The sequence below is a fragment of the Rattus rattus genome, chromosome 7 (assembly GCF_011064425.1).
Source record: "Rattus rattus isolate New Zealand chromosome 7, Rrattus_CSIRO_v1, whole genome shotgun sequence".
Classification (NCBI taxonomy): Eukaryota; Metazoa; Chordata; class Mammalia; order Rodentia; family Muridae; genus Rattus; species Rattus rattus.
The window spans coordinates 124,256,075-124,261,427 of NC_046160.1; positions in this window are offsets into that span (position 1 = coordinate 124,256,075).

The following is a 5,353-nucleotide window of genomic DNA, read 5'->3' on the forward strand; positions in this document are numbered from 1 at the left end:
ACTTTGGGCGGTATCATTCCCTAGTTAGGATCATCAACTGTAGACATGGAGAAAAGGAGCTGAGTAGCCCAGGCATTGCTTTTCTTCCTGATTGTGGGTAATATGTGACCTGCTACTTCAAACTCTTGCTGTTTTGAGTGCCCCCTACTTCCATCCCTCTGTTATGCATTATACCCTTGAGTTAGAATAAGTCCCTTCTATCTTAAGTTGCTTTTGCCACCGTGCTTTGAACCATTAACAGAAATGTGGAGAAGCTAGAGGGTCCCTTGTTGGCCCAGTCTCTGGTGGATAACTGAACTCAGGTCCTCCTGCATGTCCAGTTAGCCTACCAGATGAGCCAGCCCCCAAGCCCATACTTCACAGTCTTTAAAAATTCTCTGTCTGTCTCTGTTTTTTTCTCTGCCTGTGTGTGTGTGTGTGTGTGTGTGTGTGTGTGTGTGTGTGTGTGTGTGTGTGTGTGTGTGTGTTTTCAGACTCAGGTGCTAGTAGAGGCCAGAAGAGGGCACTGGATCATCTAGAGCTGGAGTTATAAGCATTGTAACCAGCCTGACATGGCGGCTGGGAACTGAGCTCTGGTCCCATGGAACATTAGTAAATGCTCTTAACCACTGAGCTGTCTCTCACCCGGGCCTCATTTCCCATTCTTATTGAAAGCCCGGCAACTTTCCAGCCTCTACCCAGCTCAGCCTTTGTTTTATTTTTCAGCTGAAGTACAAGTGTGTTCTTTGGGAAGCAAGTGAAATACTGACCAATATTTTATGTTGTTTTGTATGGAAAGTTGGGTGTCTCCACCAATGTATGCACTTGCAGAACCCCAAGTATTGCTCACCTCACCCCTGCCTGCCACACTGTGGTGTTAATAAGCTCCGATGGCACAGTCCATGATCTGGTTACTCTCAAGCTTTGCCTGTTTTCTTATTTTCTACCTGTTTGTCTGCTTGTTTCTTAAAACACATGGGGCCTTCTGCCTTCTCTGTGTGATTAACTTCTAGAGCATGGTCTCTCTTCTTTCTGCTTGTAAACTGGACGAACTTCTCAGATCAGGAGGCACACAATGAGATGGAGGAGAGATGTCTCAGTCGTATCCTTTCTCTACTTACTCTTAGTTTACAAGAGATGTCAAATCTGCAAAAACAAACAGAACAAACACATAGCTGGTGAATCAAACAACCCCAGAGAATGTAAATATAAATCTGAGATTCAGAAACAGTTTCTGACTGAATTCAGTGCTGCGGCTCTACTAAGACACTGCCTGTATTAGTTCCAAAGTGAGAGTCACTAGACCTGCCTAAAACTCACATGATGGGAGCACAGGACAGATAGAACGAAGGATGCAGGAATTTCATTGGCCAGCAGTGAATGACTGTATACAGGAGACTGGTTGCTATGTCATCGTGGATGTTTGAGAGACTGAAAGGCTAGATTTTTCTTGTGTCAAGCCTGTGTCATAGGAGAAATGTCCTTCTGGGTGACCTAGTCTGTGGTCAGACTGTGTTGATGTGTTCCTCTAGGGCTAATGTACTTTGTAAGGCAAGGGTCACAGCCTCCCCTGCTTGAGAGACAGCACTGACATCATTGGTTCCTCTGCTTTCAAGGATTCCATAAGGACGGGGCACACAACAGGATGGAGGAGAAATGTCTCAGCCGTATCCTTTCTCCACTCATTCTTAGCTTACAAGAGATAGCAAATCTTCAAAAACAAGCAAACAAACAAACAAAAAACCCAAAAAACAAGCCACAACACGTAGCTGTTTTCACGATGTTCTAGGGCTCTTTGGTAAACATAAAGGTTGGATAGATGGCCCCTATTAGTCAAACAATTGCTGGGGTAGCATGAGGACCTGAATTTGGTCCCTCTGAGCCCTGGGGAAACTGGAATGGTGGGTGCACTGGTAATCCATGAAGAGAGACAGGAAGCTCCCTGATGCTCACTGACTCAGCAGCCTAGAGCAACCACAGAACCCAGGACCCACTGAGAGAATTGTCTCAGAAACAGAGGGTGGGGCCTAAGAACCTACCTCTGAGGGTGGCCTCTGACCTCCATACACATTCACGAAGAGTCCAAATATATGTGAAACGCCCTTACAAGAACACACATGTCCAAGTGTGTATGTGCACACGTGCCCATGTGTGCACACGCACACACACACACACACACAAACCCAAATGTGCACGCACCCAGTGTGCACACATATTCATCTATATGCATGCTTGCACACACATGTACACACGCCAAACTGGTAAAATTCTTGTAATGAACATATTTCCTGGGAGGAAGACACTTGAAAATGACTCACATTGTATAAATTCACTGCTGCGACCCATTCATTCAATAGAACGTTCTGAGGGCTGTTCTACCATGATGCAATCTTTGATGGACATGCGGGAAGATACTGATACTAGCTTCCTACTGTGCAGTGGGATGGCCTTGCCTTAGAAGCCAGCTCTGGGGGTTGACTATGACACACAAATATATATTTCACATATTTTCTGTCACTGGCCCAGGGCACATCCCATATCGTGTTCTTGACCATAGGTGAGGAATAAGTCATAGTACTGAGTGAAATAATTAATGTCAATTAATTATTGGCAATTACCTTAATTAGGTAAGTAATGTTGAGAGCAGAAGAGTAAGCAGACCATGGCCAAGGGTGGGTAGCTCCTTAACTCTCCAGATGGAGCTAGAAGGTCATCCCAGGTAGAAGGCATCTGGACTGGGCGGATAGCTTAGTATGTAGAGTGTTGAGAAGGCAAGGGCAGTAGAGCCAGAGCTACAACCTGGTCAGTCAGCTTAGCCTACTAAGAATTTCTATTGCTGTGATGAAACACAATGACCCAAAGCAACTTGGAGAAGAAAGGGTTTATTTCCGATTACTACTCTTAGGTCACACCCTATTATCACTGGAGAAGTTCGCTCCTCATGACTCGCTCAGTTTTCTTTCATATACACCCAGCACTACAGGATCAATTTTATCACTACCCACAGTGGGCTGGGCCCTCTGCCATCAGCAGTAATCAAGAAAATGCCTATGTTTGGCCTACAGCACAATCTTATAGAGGCGTTTCTCACTTAAGGTTTTCCCATTCCCACATACGTTTAGGCTTGTTGACAAAAACTCCTCAAGTTGACAAAAACTCTCTAGGAAACCTACTTAGCTAGTGATGATGACCAAGCCAATGAGAGATCCTGTTTCAAAAACAGGAAAGGAAAGAAAACCAACCGACAGCAGTGACAAAATTCCAAAGCCCACTAACAACCACACCAAAAAACTCAAGGGGGACAGAATCTAAGCAAAGACAATCAAAATTGTTTTCTGACCTCCACGTGCACATGTACACACCCGCACATGCATGCACTCACACACAGAGAGAGCCAGAAATGTAGAGAAAGAGATAGATAAGTGAGGGAGAGAAAAGAGAGAGAGAGAGAGAGAGAGAGAGAGAGAGAGAGAGAGAGAGAGAGAGAAAGGAGAGAGAAGAGAGACACACAGAGAGACACAAGAGATAGATAGATAGATAGATAGATAGATAGATAGATAGATAGATAGATAGATAGATCGATCGATCGGAGGATTAGAGTCTTTCCCATGAAAGGAGACTCCTTATGTCCTAGTACTTCAAGCTCCCTGCTTTGCCTATTTCTGTTTGCACAGTAGCTTTGGAACATTGATTGCACCAGCAGGAGCAAACTGACTTCCCCTTCAGATGAGCCTGTCCCTCACAGGAGCCTGGGGAAGGAGGGGAGGTGGTGACGCAGGCTGTTGAAAGCTAAGAAACACAAGCACCCACTCACATCTTCTCTAAGACGTGAGACTCGCTCTCAGCTTATTTACCTGAGAATGAATCTCACTTTGAAGAGGCCTTTATGTCGCTGGAGATGAAGCAGCCGAGATATAAGCAATTCGAACAAGGGTACTGCACATTTGTCTTTATAACAATTTGTGTGTAACAGCTTTTATGCAAATGATGCTAAAGTGGCACCCTTTTCTCTAAATTGGACATTTTTTATGGTTATAATTTTCTTCTGTAATAATACCAAAAGAAGAGACAAGGAAAAGGGAAAAAGAAAGGAAGAAATCAGAAGATGATGAAGAGGATGAAGAAGGCTGCTCCCACGGGCTTCCAGCCTGTGAAGTTGTGATGACAAGTCTCTTTCATTTGCACCAAGAGTGACAAGATGGAGCTCACTGTCTCCCTTGTTCTTGCTTTCAGGATGGTTAAACCTTTCCTGTCTCCATTGGCAAACCTTGGTACTCAGAATAACCCATAAGCCTCTCACTCAGCTTCTAAGACCTCCCCAAATCTTTCCCAAGCTGAGAGCACCAGCCAGTGAACTAGACTTCAGTTTCAACAGTTTTTGTGTCTTTCATACCCTTCCCCACTTTTCCCCAAGTCAGACAGGTGACTTTTAGAAACAATAGGGTTTAATTGACTACAATACAATTGGATTTATATACAGGATTCCGGGCAACTGTCCCAAGGTACTCATAGAATAATCCACATTATTGTTGCTTAATCGACCGAAAATTTGTGCAGAGGCAACAGAAGACGGTGTGCATTTCAAACAATGACTTAAATTTACCCAAGGACTCAGCTAAACAATATATATAATTTGTGGCAGCAGAGGCCTTTGGGGTGGATAAAGCTAGAAGGTCGTAGCAAGCAGTAGAGAGGCCGGGGAGAGAGGGGTGCTGGAAGGAACTACAAAAGACAAGGACACCTTTCCGGTTTTATCTTGGAGGGGTTGATTCCTTTCTGTTTTTGTTTCTTCAGCTTTTAAAAGTGTTCTTTCCTGACAGTTAAGATTTTTTTTTTAAAAGACAGTGGTTTGAAAGGATTGTGTCACTAGACTCGCCACAGGAGAGAGTAGAACTTGGCACTCGTGTACCTCATAATGGAGGCAGAACCACAACTCTCGGGATATCTGACAGTCAGGATAAAGTGTGCCCATTCTCAGCTTTCCTGAACATAGTTAGCATCACCGGAGCCAAACACCTTTGATGAGTGACCTACACACAATATAATCGTGTCCAGAACATTTCAGAGGCTGGGGAACCCCACACCAAGTCACTGGTTGGCTTGGTGGCTGATGTGTCCCACCTCTTTTTAGGTGGTACTTTCTGAGACTCCAAAAAGGTTCCTCCCATCTTCTTTTATAGGAGTTCAAATCCCATCTGTGGTCATGGGGCTCCTGGCATAACTACTCCCTCAGATGCATATCTCCATGCTAACACATGGAACATAGAGTAGATGTTGACTTATGAAGGGATGGGGTGTGTAGAAGCACTCAGAGATCTGCTATTCATTTGTCAGACGGAGCCACACTGACTATCACGTAAGGTTCTCATGGAAA